At 42.8% G+C, this 17,815-nt stretch overlaps 1 pseudogene; it reads left to right on the top strand.

Annotated features, from left to right (window-relative positions):
• The window catches only part of LOC133419100 (dynein axonemal heavy chain 9-like), a 178,716-nt pseudogene that overhangs the window by 137,047 nt on the left and 23,854 nt on the right, over positions 1 to 17,815 (top strand).

The following is a 17,815-nucleotide window of genomic DNA, read 5'->3' as shown; positions in this document are numbered from 1 at the left end:
CAGCTAAGAGCTAACAGTCCTGGTCTTTGTGCCAACATGAACGTACAGTAGCATACACAGAAACATGTATGAATTTAAGTCTCCTTACCACAATACTGTTTTATTATCTACTAAATTTGTGGCTGATGTTCTTACGGAATCTTTTAGGATTATATTCACACTAAAATGCATACAATTTGGAGGTAACTTATTGTTGTGCATTTCTTCGTAATACTAATACATTTACAGTTGGTTAAGGGCCAATCCCAATGTTCACCCTACTCACTACCACTAGCCCTCACCCACTACCACTTCTCCCTCAAAATGAAGCCACAAGGGGTAGGGCTTTGTAATCTTCCCTAGGGATTGGGACACCACTGGCTACGTCACTGCGTGGTTTACGTTCGGGTACGTAAGCGACTGCGTAGTTACGTTTGCACATACGTCACACCATATCAGGAACCCGAGAGCTAAAAGCTGTTTTAATTTCCGCTGTAGCGCTGTTAATATGCCACTTTATCAAGTTTTTTTTTTTTTTTTTTTTTTTTTTTTTTTTTTTTTTGATATTTTTATTAGGGGGTAAGGCACAGTTGAACAGGAATAAACAAAAAAAAGATATACAGTCTACCTCCTTTTTTTTTTTTTTGGAATTAAGAACAGAACAAAAAATCCACACAAAACAATGACAAATACACGAAAATTATTATATTCTTATATACAAGTAATATTTAAGTATTTAAGCTAAACAGTATGAATTAAAAAAATAGATGAATAAAAAGGGAGAAAAAAAAAAAAAAAAAAAAAAAAAAAACAACCCAAAAACAAAAGAAAAGTAAATAAAAAGATAAATAAAAAGGAGGAAGAAAGAAAGGAATGAGAGAAGAGAGGGAGGGGGGGGGATCCGTCAATCAGGAGGCAGGGACTGGAGAGAGTGGAAGAATGTAAGAAAGGGAAGCCACTTATTATAAAATTTGTTGCAACTACCCTTCAGTGAATATTTAATCTTTTCCAGCTTCAGAAAAAACATGGTGTCGTTGAGCCACTGGGTACTAGAAGGAGCCTTAGTCGACTTCCAGTGGAGAAGAAGGTGGCGTCTTGCCAGTAAGGAAGTAAAAGCCAAAATGTCTTTTTGGTTTGAAGTAAACCGGCCATGGACCTCTGGGAGCCCGAATATGGCAACATGGGGGGAGACTTTTATATTCACCGAGAGTATTTTTGACATGGTGTCAAAATAATTCGACCAAAAGCGAGAAAGTAGTGGGCAAGAGTAAAACATATGGGTTAAATTGCAGGACGAGGCATGACATTTGTCGCATTCGTCAGTGACACTGGGATAGATCTGTGAGAGTCGAGCTTTAGAAAAGTGGACTCTAAACAGTACTTTAAACTGTATAAGTGTAAGACGAGCGCAGGATGAACTTGTGTAAATTTTTTTAAGAGCAGCGTCCCACCAGTCATCCTCCAAATTTAGATCCAGTTCATCTTCCCAGGCAGCCCTAACTTTAATAACTGGAGAGAGATCGAAAGACAGAAGGTCATCGTAAACCTTAGAGATCAGTGATTTTTGAAGTGGATCATGGTTTAAAAGCACCTCCCACTGTAGAGTCGGCGGAGAGGATGGAAAAACTGGAAACAAAGCTTTAGCGCAGTGTCTAATCTGAAAGTATCGAAAGAGATGAGAAGGCGGGAGATTAAATTCACCTGAGAGATCTGCAAAGCTGCGAAAGATACCATCCTTGTAAAGATCTCCAAAACTTTTCAGGCCCTTATTATGCCATATGAGAAAGGTTGAATCTGTAAGCGGAGGTCGAAATAAATGATTGTTCAGTAATGGAGCTAAAGTAGATGCTGACTTAAATTTGAAGTGTTTCCTAAATTGATACCAAATTTTAAGTGTGGAGTGAACCACTTGATTATTTGTAAAGACAGAGAGGTACACTTTATCAAGTTTTAATATTTTTTCAGGCGTAAAAGTAACCGTTAAGATCCCCAACATGGGCTCAGTTTATCCAAATAACGCCTGTTAAGAAATTTGATCCGATGTTTTCAGGGATGAGAAGAGCCTTCAGCTCGGGAGCAGCAGCAACTCACGGCCGGAGTGCCGACATGATCGCCGGGTCGACCTGCGCCGTCGTCCTGGGGAGAAAGTGATCCAACAAACTGACCTGCAGCTCTGTGGCTGAAATAAATCATTTAGGAAGATAAATGTTGGTTTAATAGATGAAATCTAACAGTTGTAGCTGCCACATTAGTTTGTCTGAATATAAAGTGAAGCAATAAAAAATATAATATAATATATTATAAAGTGATAATATAAAGTGAAATTTTCTCTGGTCCTCCAGAAGTTACGAAGTTTTTTCAGATCTCGCCAGAATAAAGGCTGATTTATGGTTCCGCGTTAAATCGATGCAGAGCCTACAGCGTAGGGTAGGCGGCGACGCGCACCGTACGCGCTCGTCGCCGCCTACCCTACGCCGTAGGCTCTGCGTTGGTGTAACGCGGAACCATAAATCAGCCTTTATTCTGGCGAGATCTGAAAAAACTTTGCAACAACGAGCAAGCGAGTGACTATGTACATTCACTGAGTGAATATTATGAAAGTAAAATATATATTTCTCGCTAGAAATGTAATCAAAACGCATTTTTATGCAGAAACTAACTCAAAATATTGATTTTATTCACTAAAAATGAGGAATGTCCGCCGTGTTTTTTTGTTTGATTCAGTCTGCAAATGATGACGTAAAGCATTCTGGGAAATTTTCTCAGGCCCTCGGCCAGCGAGTCAGCATCTGAAATCCCTAGCCATGAAGGGGTAGATTCACACCCCTACCCCTCGTTATGCCCACTACCCCTACATGCAAAGAGGAATTGGGACACCACTACCCTCACGGGAACGTGCAAAATTTAGGGGTAGGGCTGAAAAGTAGGGCTAGGGGGTGTATTGGGGGTATAGGGGGTGTATTGGGACTGGCCCTAAGTATTACATTTATCATGTTAAAATGTCTTAAACACAATTTTGACTTTATGATTCAATCTCTGACTTTTCACTCCAAGTTTAAAAAGTATGATCAGAGTAAAACATGGGTTTTAAACCCTGTGATTCATCACTGGAGAGGTTTTTTTTTTTTCTTTGATGCTGTCTGCTTAGAAACGTACTTTTGTGTTCAGCAGACACACGTCTAGTTCCTTTCAATAACGAGCAGCATCACTGCCAAACCAGAACCACAATAAAGTACATCAAAAGTACATGTCACATTTTTACACTCGTGGCGTTCCTAATCCTTCGTTCCTGTGCGGCGTTCAAAAAGACGTCCACCCCATTACTGTCACAGTTACACTCAGGATTGGCTGAGGACTTAAAACGTGGAGGAGGAGCGATGATGTCCTGCCTTACTGGTGTGGTTCACTAAAGCTCGGCTGCTGATTTACAGGTTTGGTCTAATCAGATGGCTGCCCCGTCCGGGGAAACGACTCCACGTTCAGCTGGTGGCTTTTTTCCCTCCTTTTATTGTTGGAGAAACTTTCGAAATGTTTGCTTCACCATCAGAGTATCCCCTTTGTCTTTACATGAGCGCTGCCTTTGATTTTCTTTTCTGTAATACAACTGTACAGGAATTATCTACAAAATGAATAATAATAATAATAATAAACCAAACACCTAATTGCCATGTACCACGTAGTATGAGAACATTTTGGTTGGAACTGTGAAATTGGAAAAGCTTTTCTCTTCACCGGAGGGTGCTTTATTGGATTGGGCACAAGTTCATCATGAACTAATTGATGTACTGTGAAGATATGATGCACACCTGTGCAGCGGTTTTGTGTCTATGACCACGATTGTCTTTCTGCTCAAACTGTCTTTACCACAGGTAAAAGAAGCCAAGGTGACAGAGGCCAAAATCAATGTGGCTCGGGAGCATTACCGTCTAGCAGCAGCGCGGGCTTCCTTATTGTATTTCATAATGAACGACCTCAATAAAATCCACCCGATGTACGAGTTCTCTCCGAAGGTAGGCTGTCTATTGACCCACCTCGTCTCCTGCCCTCCTCACGGGTTCCCAGTGAGACCCCCCTTTACACTCACTCCTCCTTCTCTCCCATCCTCCGTTCCATTTGCTCATCGTGTTTTATGCTCTTTTCCCTGCTTTTATTGTGTTTGCGGCTCCCTAATGTGGTTATGTTGAGCGTAATGTCTCTCATATTGTCAGCCGGCGAGCCTGAGAGAAGGCATTCTGAGATATGGTTTGCAATCACTCCCGACTCTTCAGGTAGCTGCCTCCACTCAAGTTATTTCCCAATATAATCAAATGCAAACACATTCTGAGTTTTTATACGTTTGACCTTGTGGACAAAATGAAATACGGTGCATTGTAATGTGCATTTTCACACAAGGTGAAAGAAAGAAGTCTGGTAAACTGAAATTACAGTTTTATGAGGATGAGTGCAATTATTTATTTTGTAATGTTGCAATTTAAAGCACAACTAAAAGGTATCTTTTTCAAACATAAGGTCCCATAAAGTGACTTATGCTGCTGTTAGTGAAATTAAGAGAGTTCACAGATCAGATCCAATAAAATAGTTTCAAGGGTAACTACCGTGCATTTTATGTTAGCAGTCCCTTTAAAGCAGCCTGGTCAGCAATTCTTTTCCTCTTCAATACAAGGGCTTCGTCTGGTTCCTCTGGATTTGAATTTGATTTCCAGTGGGCGGTAACAACACACACAGAGGAAACAGCCTCTGGACGCCGTTTCATAGACGTACAACCAGTCAGAGAAACAAAGCATGTAAGGTGGAGCAAGGCTAGTATCAACAAAGGTTATCCTGGTTATCCTGGAGGTCATAACGGCACCAGACTGGGCCCGCTCACGTGCGTCTGGACCGGAGCAACGTCCCCCGTTTCTTTCTGAACAAAACGGTGGTATTCTGCAACAGTTTTTGTATCATCAAACCTGCATGCAGTTTGACTCCCCTCTTGCAGCTTCTCTGGTGTTGCAGGAATAATAGATAAAGACTTCTTGTCCCCTGACTCGTCCCTGTAATTATCCAAAAGGTACCAACACACAAAGAAGAAAGTGCCTCTGAGTGCCGGATTAGTTTCAGACTCGTATCAACACAAGACATCCAGAATGGTGTGCAGTGGAGTGGGAGCGTCTGTCTGTTGCTGGCTGTCCTGTTTTTTGTTTTTTTTAATTAACTTTCTTTGAGTAGTGGCCCTTAGACACTCCTGTTTGAGTCATCACATGAAGTCTGTTGGGTATCTTTTATAATGGTTAAATGGGAGGGTTAAATGGGCCACATGTTGCCAATCAGTATTTATGTGAACATAACTTGTTGTAGATGTGAAACTGACTTCATTCTAAACAACCAACCCAGAGAAACCTCTCCTCTGCTTTTCCAGGCATTCAACGTGGTTTTCCAGAAAGCCGTCCTAAAGGCTGAGCCTGATGAGGATCTCAACCAGCGAGTCTCCAACCTGATTGACGGCATCCCCTCCTCAGTCTTCCAGTACACCACCAGAGGCCTGTTTGAGTGTGACAAGCTCACGTACATCGCTCAGCTCGTGTTCCAGGTAGGAAGGGGAGCAGCTTTCATCTTCTGCATGGTTTGTTTTGAGAACAAGCTCACCATTGAATCGGCTGCTCTTGAGAGTACCAGCCCTGTCTGCATCTAATCAAGTGGAAAGAGGCTGCGGTTTGTGCTGCAACTTTAGCATCGCCCTCCTGTTTGTTGTGTCCCCAGATACTCCTGATGAATAATGAAATAAACCCTGCAGAGCTGGACTTCCTCCTGAGATACCTTGTCCAGCCAGGTGTAACATCACCAGTGGATTTTCTGTCCAACCATTCCTGGGGAGGCATCAAGGTACGGGGGAAGGTTGTCTGTTTGAAATGTTCTTGACAGCAGAGATGAGCTGGCATCTTACAGTGAAACGCAAAGAGACACCAGCAGGTCATTTTTATCTCATTGCCTCAGCAAACCAGTGAGAAATTATACTCAAGCTCTATTAATTTGTTATTGCTTTTCAGCTCTTATCAAGGAAAAGAAATACACTTTTTCATTATTCTATGAATATATTTTCTCTGTTTTAAATTAGAAACTGAAGTATTTAGTTATGTCACCTGGAGTTTTAGAGGAGTGTTTTTTACTTTTTCACCTTATCTTATCTGCAATCAATTGCTCAATAATACATTAAAATCAGGGAGAAAATAACCAATAGTGTCTTTGGGTACGACTCCACAGACTTGCATAGCAGTAAAAGAAACAGTTTCAGGGATTTCAGAATTATAACACATCAGATTCAAAAAGATATCTCTGAGAAACGTACAGACTTTTCATCATAATGAGGTCTGTGTCTATTCTGACAGCTCGAGATTCTTGGGAGACCTGCTTTGCTCTGTAACCCTCATCAGAGCAGCACTGAAAGGGCACTAGAACAAACTCTGCATACCAGCAATGTCTCTGGAACAGAGTCTGTTTGGCAAAGCAGTCCTGTAGACATCAGACAGCAGAGGTCCGTTCTCTTGTCAAATCAGTTTAGCAGCAAACTAAAGCCTAACGGCAGTATGTTTTTTTTAGCTTTGCACATATAAATTTTTCAGTCTGTTCTGCCTACAACATTAACCTAAAACCTTCTGATGCTTCAGAAAGAGACTACTGCACTCAACACACTGTAGATTTTAAAATCCCCACTAATCAAATTCTGTCGCTTGATTTTGCTATCGTACTCGGAAGTATAATCAGTTGGAATGTTTAAAGAGGGATGAGATCGTCTGATTGCTTGGTTCTCTTGACGATATTAGCGGAGGAGGAATCCCCTGAGACTCAGCGTTCTCTTCTCTGCAGGGCTGTGAGGCCCGTGGTAATTAAACAAGTCAGAGTGAAGGGCTGTTTGCAAAGATCCACATCGTCTCGTCACGAGAGGAGGTGATGGGTGGACGAGACCTTTCTATGTTGTCTACTACGGACACATTTCACTACCTTCCTCGTAGTTTATACAGTGTGGAGAATTGCATATCCACGTTACGTGTGTGTGTGTGTGCGCGCGTGCATACCTGCTTGAGGCTTCACTGTGTGACACTGCTGGTTTTCCACAGATGAGATAAGGTGCCTGTCATCTTGGGCATCGCAGCAGAGCTCCCACTGATTCTGCAGCAAACGGATGCTTGTTTAGACTTCCTCAACCCCATGCTGTTATAAAGGGATTGTGTTTGCTCAGCATCTTCCATTTTAAATAAATAATATTTATATAATCATGAGGAAGAGATAAGCACTGCTCTTTTTTGTTTTATTTTCCCTTCATCTTTTGCAGACAAAGCCAGTCCTGCTGGGTTTTGAGAAATGTTTCTGAAGGGGTCAAAAACTTTCATGTTTATCAGTCTTCACAATATATTTGCACTTCTAGGTTTTCCTCTAAGAATACTTTTTTTCTCTTCCAAACTGCCAGTCTCTGTGCGCCATGGAAGAATTCAGAAACCTAGACAGAGACATTAAAGGTTCAGCCAATCGCTGGAGGAGGTTTGTGGAGTCTAAGTGTCCAGAGAAGGAGAAATTCCCACAAGAGTGGAAGAGCAAAACCTTGCTCCAGAAACTGTGCATGATGAGGGCCCTGAGACTTGACCGCATGACATATGCCATCAGGTGAGACACCTCGGTCTGTGGAATGTGAAGGATCTCTGTGAAATGTGGTGTTTGGAAGGGAAAAGGTCGACGAGCTGCTCATTTAGCTTGAAGAGTCGATAAAGCTCACAAGCTGTGCTCACTTCTACAGTACATCTGTCTGGCTTCAATTTCAGGTGCAAACGAAATGACATCACAACAAACCTGAAATCTAGTGATACCAGGTGTTAAAATGTAATCTATTTGTTTAACACAAATCGACAAAATGCAGAAGCAGTGAATGAAAAACCAAGTAGACGACCCTTACTAAAGGAATAGAGTGCAAGTAGGACTCGTGTGCAACAAATCAAATACACTTGATTAAGTCATCTTCAAGGGAGAGCTTCTCTATAAAAGGAGGGCGATTTGCTGGTCTAAAAAAAAATTGAAAGACAATAACAATCCTCGCAATAGTTACTGCCCATCAATCTGAGACGGGTCATAAACGCGATTTCCAGACATAATTCTACAGCGAGCCAGATTATTCACAACTGGAAAACATTTAAGACACTTTCCAATCGTTGCAGGAGTGCATGTCCCATCAAGTTCAACCCAGAGACAGACTTTGCAATGCGGATGAAATGCAAAACAAAGAGCTGCAACTCAGCCGCGATGGGCCTCAGTGAGCATGTTAAAGGCTAAAGTTCATGAGGACATATTACAGTAACTTAGCAGGGTGCTGTGGCTCTCCACTGACTCCAGCAGTAACAGTAATGTGAGCCTATTCAAGAAGGAGTCATTATAAACGTAAATGCTGCAAAGCTTTTTCTCAAGACTGTTGTAAGGCAGGCAAGGCAATTTTACTTGTATAGCACATTTCAGCAACAATGCAATTCAAGGTGCTTTACATGATAAATAAATGAAGAGTGAGGAGGAAAAAGACAGTTGTAAGTGATATTATTTTGATATGCTAATTTGTTGTCCACAAGTCTTAAAGGAGCATGAGACTCTCTAGCGCCACCCTTCACCACGACGGCCGTCGGGGGTACTGCAGCCAACGAAGCCGGCACGGGAGAACGGGGAGAATGCGCATGCAGCGTCATTTGACGTCACATCCGCAGAACAGCGGGGGAAATTCGGCCCCACAATTGCAGCACATTTTGCAGCCCACAGCCTGTTCAAGACAACGGAGAGATACGGTAGAGGGCTCTTTCTTTTTGGTTTGGAACGCTTCATCTGACATTACTAGAAAACTTAAAACGTATACGAATTTTTTTCATAAATCCTGCCTCATGCTCCTTTAAACATGTTGTTTGCATGTTGAGCTCACAAAAGGAGGCACAGCCAAGCACAGATGGATATTTCAAAACAGCTATATAAATGCGTTACACGTCGAGGATTACTGAAGTACAGTATGTGTTGATGAGAGCTGAGCCATATTTCTCCCTGCAGAGACTTCGTAGAGGAGAAGCTGGGGAGCCGCTATGTGACTGGCAGATCACTGGACTTTGCCATCTCCTTTGAAGAGTGAGGTGCAGCTACGCCCATGTTCTTCGTCTCCAGGGGTTGACCCTTTGAAAGATGTGAAGAAGCACGGTAATGCCCCACCTTCGTCTGTCACGGTGTGGTTTTGTTGAGGACCCAAACGCAGGAGAGCAGGAGGCAGGAGTTGCAAAAACAGGATTTATTCCACAAAAATCCAAAGCGCTGCTGAGCAGGATCAAACGCAGAACAAAACAGGGCCAACACACGGAAAAAGTTCTGTCCCAGACGGGATGCGGGGAGCCAGCTTCGGGGCAGACGGGATGCGGGGAGCCGGCTTCGGTGGGGGGACAGAGGGTCCTTGGAGCTGGCAGAGGGGGGTCCGGGACCACCGCCGGAACAGAGGCTGATGTATCCAGGACCACAGCCGAGACAGGAACAGATTGGGGCCGGGGCCAGCGCAGTCGTCTCCCCTGAGCCTGAAGGCTCCTGGGCCCACCCAGAGCCAGACATGTTCCCCAGAAGAGGGACTCCTCCTCCTCGGCCCAGCGCGTGTTCTTTGCCGATTCCCGGAGGAGGAACTCCAGCAGTGTGATGAGCTCTCCCGCTGGGTCCATCGGGTCGGTCCGTTCTGTCACGGTGTGGTTTTGTTGAGGACCCAAACGCAGGACAGCAGGAGGCAGGATTTGCAAAAACAGGATTTATTCCACAAAAACCAAAAGCGCTGCTGAGCAAGATCAAAAGCAGAACAAAACAGGGATCCAGAAACTAGAGGAGAACATGGAGGGAGAAAACAGTACGGACCGACAGGGAGCAGGGGAAAGATAAGACCAGATATACACAGGGGATAACGAGACACAGGTGCAGACAATCTGGGCAGATGGGAAACAGGAGGGACAGAACTGAAACTCAAAAACTGGGGGAAGTGTCAAACCCTGACATCGTCTATTTTTGAGAAGGGACTCAGAGACTTCTGGGTTTTTATATTACTGAAATATAGGGAACATGCATGTTTTTTGTAGAATAGCTGAGCACAGGCATACCTGTGTTAATGATCTCCACTTTGATGATCACCTTGTAGGTGTATCAGTGAAAACAGCAGTCATCCCATCACGTTTACTGTGTCTGCGCTGTGATGTCAGCTGTCACTGCTGATGCTTAACAGGCTCGGGGCAGATGGATGGGATTATACTAAAGGTCAAAACTGTATGAGAGGACACCACTGGTGTATTAGGGGCAGCAGAAAGTAAATGTCATTGCTTTCAGACTTACTTCTCATTCCTGTTTGAATTATGTCTATGACAGCGAGACACTGTCTTCATTTTTGACCAGTATGCTAAAAGTCAAAGACTTTTGGATCTGTCACCAAATAATTCACTCTGTGGGAATTTGAGGCTACCAGCATTAAATATTCAGATCGCAGGGATGGCATCAGCTTGGTGGATTGTTTTTATTTTTTATTTTTTTATTTGGCTGGTTTAATTGAGACCCCTGTGCATTTTGAAGTGTCTGTACATTTTTATTTAAGCACTTAATGATTCACAACCGGTTTTTATTTGATCTGGCTTTCTGTTTCTGCATACAAGCTTCTTTTCAGTATTTCACTCTTTAGATGAAATTTCACCATAACAGTTAAATGCGGTTATAGCATTATGAATGTGAGTCTTTAAGAGGCCTCACTTTGACAGAGAGCAGCAGGTGGGGAAATCAGCCGCAGAGCCGCCGTGGACACCCTCATTCTGGAGCTGCCTGTAAGGGCTGTGATTATTGATTATCAACAGTCTAAGCCAAAGCAGCAAGTCAAATCAAAGCTAAGAGTAGCCAGTCGCTCCGGCAGAACTTGCTGATGAAGAGCAGCTGCCTGAACAAAAAGGAGGGGATTTTCCATTAAAGCCGTGACTATTGGATTTTTTCATCTGTATTAGGCTTCAATTAGATTTTCATTAGATAGGTGATGTGATTTTGTATGCTGTGCAGGGGACTAATATCCCTCAGACGTCTCTCACTATCTGCTTGGTTTTGAGTTAGAGATGGATATAATTGTACTGTCCAAGAGAAATTTCAATGGGCACACTCAAAGTCTCAGAGTAAAACTGAGTGTCCGACCATCTGCTGATTGTGCTGTGTGCATTTGCATGCATATTGTGAATTTAGGACAGATTAGAATTCATTTAACCACTGTTCAATGTGCTATTGGAGTTAGAGAAGGAAAATATGAGAATTTTAATATGTTTGTTGTCATATATATATATATATATATATATATATATATATATATATATATATATATATATATATATACTGTATATATACGGTATATATATTTATATATATGTGTGTGTGTGTGTGTGTGTGTGTGTGTGTGTGTGTGTGTGTGTGTGTGTGTGTGTGGCAGATCTCAACCTGTTTTAGAGTCCACATACCATATTCTGACATTGATTTAATCTGATCTTTTCCTTTTCATTCCAAATATAAAATGCATCTGTTTCTCTGTTTCTTATCAGGGAAGAAGCTGGGCTACACATTTGACAACAACAACTTCCACAAGGTGTCTCTTGGTCAGGGGCAGGAAGTTGTTGCCGAGCAAGCCCTCAATTTGACAGCAAAGGAAGGCCACTGGGTCATATTGCAGGTAGAATATACACACACACACACACACACACACACACACACACACACACACACACACACACACACACAGTACTGACAAAAACAGACATGTGTCGGATCATTTGATTTCTTTTCAGTCTGAATGGGTTGATACGAATCGTCTTAACAAAAATGTGTGGTATTTGAATGTTAAGTTGAACTAGAAATGTACACTTTCCTATTTTTGAAGGATTCTAGGTTTAGCATATGTGGTTAACCAAATCCAAACTACTCAAAAAGGGTCAATTCATACAAAAGAAATATTTGCCTATGGAAAAAAAGAAATTCATTAAAAAAGTGGCTCTCGCAGACACAATAATAACACTCCTATCTGGAACACAGGGCCCATACAGTTCAAGGATTTCGTGATCAGTCGTCCTTGTCAGTGGCATTTTTCCCTTTACCTGTATGTGTTGTGAATTATTTGTATTATCTCTATGTCTTTGGGTGCATGCTCGTTTGCTTCCTCACAGGCTTGTCTCCATGGAAAAGCGAATTTAATTTTCTGCAGACTTTTCTAACTGAAAGGGCCATGGCATTATACAGTACAATATCTACAGCCACGGTCCCTGTTCTCCTCTTATCTGGAGGGCAAGGCTGGCTTTTGCATTTTAAGTGGAAACCTTGGTGGAATTCTAATGGGACATATCGACAGATATGAGCAGCAGACCAGGCGCTGTAGGACACCCTTTTCTTTTAATTCACATAGCTGGTAGAAATTCAAAAACAGACTGTTTGCCTGCCGAGTGCCACCCCCGTGCTACTGAACACCGAGAGGGAGGAAAACTGGGGGTCGGCAAGGTACAGTATCATGTTGATCCTGATTTCACCAACAATATCTTCATCTTCTCTTCTGTTCCTCCTCACATGCTCTCGTTCTGCCATGTCACTTCTCATACCTTGGTGTTTTTCAGTGTCTTATGAATCCTCACATCCTCCAGTCTTCCTCAAACGTCTGCTATCGCTCCCGTTTCCACCTAGAAATGGTGTAAAAACCTGCTTGTCTTCTTTGCCTATTCCAAATTCCTCTCTTCTCACAGTCCACATTTACTCTGCTGCTGCCAGACCCGCTACCCTCAGGAGAACCAGGTCAGTGGCAGGTTCCCTTCTCCTGACGGTTAATTATACTTCAGAAGAGCAGCTTCTGTTTAGATGGGGCTGGAGACTGAGATGCAGAAGCTTTGAAGCAGCCAATTGAAAAGGGGGATGGGGAAGTTGAGAGGCAATCAGTCAAGCAGATTGGAGTTGAATATCCTACACTGGCCAGGCGGATAGAATGAAGTGGCCTAAACTCGCCACCCCCTTTGGACGTTTACTGCTAAAGCAAGCCACTTTGAAGGCAGTGGCTTAAAGAAGGGCAAATAAGAGAGGCAGTTTGATGAAAACGCTTGATGCTGATGTTCCAGCTTTACTTCTCTTTGTTACAAAGAGCCAGATAGCTTTGATAGTCTTTTCAAACTTAAATGGTTCATTAATGAAATTGTACTTTGACTTAGACAAGACTTATCTTTTAATTTCAGGATGACTCCTCAGGCAGTCATTGGCTGCAAAGGATTTCCATCCAAGTATTAAAAATGATGGTTATAATTACAATTATGACACATTTTCTAAATAGTTCTGAGGTCCTGAAAATGGAGGGCTTGATCACATCTTCATGTTTGTATTGGTTTATAAAAGTAAAATCAGGAAAACTGGAGAGTGACATCAGGTCTGATCATACAGTGTTTTCCAGTGAACACATTATTATTATATCCAACTACAAACACCTGTTGCAAAAAGATATTCAGGTGAAAAGTAGAACCTTTTTCACAGTACTTTTTCTTGCTACATGTGTGTTGATGAAGTCTGAGAAGAGCGGGAGCATTGGGAGTGTTGCCTTTCAGCATCATTGTTTAATTTGGATTGTTACACTTAACTACCTTGTCATGTCTGCATTGGAGTTGGCTTGGCCAAACTAATTGAGATGAACACCTTTTTTTTTTTTACCCCAGCTGTAAATGCGTCTTTGATTAAGCTGCCCAGAAACCAGTCTAAAAAGCCAATTAATGCAAGTACCCACAATTCAATTGAGAAACCTACAGGTTTCATTAGTTTTTCTGTTTGGTGTTGGTGCAGTGCTTTTTTAAGGATTTTTGTTGGACATACTGTAACTGAGTTTTAGGGTCAGTGATGAATATTTTACACTTAAAGAAGCTTGAGGCAGGATTTATGAAAAAAAATTGTAAATGTTTTTAGTTTTCTAGTAATAAGGTCAGATGAAGCGTTCCAAACCAAAAAGAATGAGCCCTCTAGTGTATCTCTCTGTTGCCTTGAACAGGCTGTGTGCTGCAAAATGTGCTGCAGTGCTGGGGCCGAGTTTCCCGCGCTGGGCTGCGGATGTGACGTCACATGACGCTGCATGCGCATTCTCCCCGTTCTCCCGTGCCGGCTTCGCTGTTGGCTGCAGTACCCCCGACGGCCGTCGTGGTGAATGGTGGCGCTAGAGAGTCTCATTTCTTAAAAGGAGCCTCATGCTCCTTTAAATGAAAAAACTACATTTATTGTTAGAGTTTCTTCTCATGTCGTATGCATGTAAAGTTGTTCCTTTGACTTTTTATTAGACATAAACCATGAATCTAGTCTGGTGCTGGAATCCTGGCTAGGTTTTCTCTGTGTGGAGTTTACATCTCCTGCCCGTGCTTTTGTTTGTCTTCTTCAGGCACTTTGGCTGATGGATGGTTGAATGTTCAGCACATTTAATTTCTGTTTTAATTGTTAGATCCTCCCTTAATGCCAGACGCCCGATACGTCTGTGCAGTTTCTGCAGAACTGCTCTGTTTCCTCTTATGCATTTGAAGTCATACATATTGATGTATGCACATTAGCAAGCTTTTTCTTTTTGCATTCATTAAAGATAAAGACCTGCTAAATCCGCAACACCTAACTTTATTCTCCCTATTTGTAATTTTATGCTCACTATTTTTAACTTCAGGGTCAGTAGTCTGGCGTGCTGCGTGTAGTCAGTTCAGTTTGTGCCTTAGTCCTGTTTACCGTGTCCCTGCTTCAGTCCGGATTCTGATGGTTCCAGTGCTGCAGGGCTGCCTCCTCAGCGCTGGTGTCCAGCTGCGCAGCTCCTTGACCAATTCGTCTTTGTGTTTGTATCCGTGCACCTGCTAATGTTTATGCTCGCTGGAGTGGGTCTGGGCATGTGGCTCAATGTGTCATTGTGGATTCCCTCGGGTCGTGTTTGATAGCAATGCATCAAAGACCTTGCCAATGGTGTTTTCTAATGGTTTTTAGATTCAACTTTTATATTATTATGTAAATAGATGACTCTTTGATGTAGTATCAGTGCAATCATCGCAGAGGATGGGAGACCCTTATCAACAAGACGAAAAAGGAACAAAAAAAAAAAAGCTGCACCTGAAAGTTAATTAAAAAGCCATAAAAGGTGGCAGCTCCTCTGTCTTGAATGTTTGTTGGCCTCCTGCTCTGTCTCTTCTTCCGTTCAACCCCGTCTTCTCCCCTTGTAGCCACAGGATGAATGCTTTCATTACAGTGACAGGCTCTGAGGCAGCCTCTCACTTCCTCTGTTGGCTCTTTTTATTGCCAAACTATTTACATACCATGAGGAAAGTTTGTGTTCTGACTTAATGAAAAAGCATTTAAAATTTAGGCATTTAATTTGTATACAATTCATTACTCTCAAAGGCATGAAGATGCAAACTAGCCTATCCCCTTCTGAACTCCCGTATTTTCCTTGACTTCTGAGTTGCAGAATGAACTTCTTTTTCCCGAGTTACCGTCCCCAAAATTGACGTTCAGCGGCCTCTTGAGTCTCTTCATTTGTAAGGAGTTCTAACTTCACCCATCATAAGGAAGATTTAATATTGAGAGCAAAGGGAAATGAGAAAGCAAAGCGGCTTATGAATTAATGTCTGCAGTTATTAGTGCTGTAATTAGATTTAGGGAATGGGCAGTGCAGTGTGGTGAGATGTGGGGGGGCCATGCTGATTCCTTATCATTTCTAGGATATCCTGTTCATGTCAGGACAGTTGAGATGGAAAATTGAGCTCATCCATGCTTGTGTGATAGTACAAGTCCGTCCTGCTGCACGTCCCACACGGAGATGAATATGCAGAAACGTCAGGCTGAAGTTGCACCAGAGAACGGTCACTTCATGCTGTCAACATGGAAAATGCTTTCAAGTGCCATGTACCGTTTTCTTCTATGCCACATCAAAGTCTTAGTGAAGCGCAGAGAATAGGCAACATTTTAATTGCTCCTTTTTACTACCTGTCATTACAAAAATGAATTATCCTGCCAATTACAGCATCAAGTACCTTATTAGGCTCCTATTTGTTATCCATTAAAACCCAGACTTAAAAAGATACCCGGGAAAAAAAAAAGTTCTATACCCTCAGAGAGGATAATTAAATTTGACTAACATCTAGTCTTTCTTCTGTCCGTTGAACCCATCCCTGCTGGTCTTGTTGCCGTTTCCTCCCCTGTAAGAACATCCACCTGGTGGCGCGTTGGCTCAGCACCCTGGAGAAACTTCTGGAGCAGTATGCAGAGGGAAGCCATGACAGCTTCAGGGTGTTCGTCAGTGCTGAACCCTCCTCCACCCGCGAGGGCCACATCATACCCCAAGGCATCCTGGAGAACTCCATCAAAATCACCAACGAGCCGCCTACCGGCATGCATGCCAACCTGCACAACGCCCTGGACTACTTCAACCAGGTAATACCACCCGAGGATGTCTTCACTGACCAACTTCCTTGTGTTTAGAATATTTAAACCAAACGTGTATTTAAACTCAGGAGCACACTCAAAAAAAGAAAAAAAGGAAAATATACTGACACGTGTTGCATCACCCTCTTCCTTTGAAATAGACTTTTTAACTTTTTTAACAGCTGAGAATGCTTCTCCTCTTCCTGATGTGTCATGCATTTTCAAGGCTGGCCAGTTAATCACACACACACACACACACTCACACACACACACACACTCACACACACACACACACACACACACACACACACACACACACACTGTGTTCATGAAGATGCTGTTGCACAATGGCACCTGGGTAAGCAACCACTGAAGTCCAGGAGAACAATACCACTTCAAAGAAAAACATTATTATTTATTGATGAGATTTTTAGTGAGTTAGAGATGGATCACCAACTTTCCTGTAATGCTCCGACATGAAACCCTCACTGTATGGAGGAATGCGATGCCTTGTGTTTTTACATGCTCTCAACTTCAGAGGGTTCATCTTTCGTTCTGCTCTGGCTGGCAGTTGAGACCACACATGATGTTCCCCACTGAGCATTTCCGAAAGCTGCCAGACAGATGGTGGAATCACCTCTCACTCACCCTGAAATCGCAGCTGACCCATGCAGGACGTAAACATAGCCCTTGCTAACGTCAAGAGTTTCTATGGTTACATTTTGCAGGGAGACGGTGGTATTGTGTGCGGACGGACATCTCAACAAGGTCAATTTGCTGCTTTTTGTGTGTTATCTGAGAACAGCCAGACAATATCATGCTCCCCGACCATCCTACAGCCCCCGCAGTTAAAATGAATCAGTGTGCTACTGTGGCCTCCCGTAGCGTTTCTTTACCTTATCAGTTCTCCGTCTCTATCTAAGCCTTACCATTACCTCAGTGCTTTGCTGCCAATGCATCTTCCCCCGCACCATTACCTGAGTGCTTGGCTACCTCCCAATCCATTTCCACGATCCCTGGTTTGCCGATGTCTATCTGCCCTTATGCAGAGCCGCAGGGGAGGTCCACCGAGGTTGGGATGGGAGAATATTCCAGTCATGTGTACTCAGTGAGAGCTAATCAATGTTAGGCTAACTCTCTGTAATAGCCCACGAGCGTGGCTAAAGCCGGAGCTAAGCCAGAGAAATGACAGGTTCTTTGCTCTTGATCTTTCCACTAGAAAAACTCACGCAGCTCCATAGCCTATTTCCTTTCTCAGACCGTTGCAAAATGCAGTCTTGGTGTGCTAAAGTAACAGCTTTCACAATAATACAAGTTGACTGTGATAACTCTTCCATAATACAGCTGAAAAATAAATGATCATGGATTTAGGGCTGCCTGCGGCTTCTGTGTTGTT

This window comes from Cololabis saira, chromosome 19 (genome assembly GCF_033807715.1).
Source record: "Cololabis saira isolate AMF1-May2022 chromosome 19, fColSai1.1, whole genome shotgun sequence".
NCBI classification, from domain to species: domain Eukaryota; kingdom Metazoa; phylum Chordata; class Actinopteri; order Beloniformes; family Belonidae; genus Cololabis; species Cololabis saira.
The sequence above is the reverse complement of the archived record's forward strand: the minus strand, read 5'-3'. Positions and strand labels throughout refer to the sequence as shown.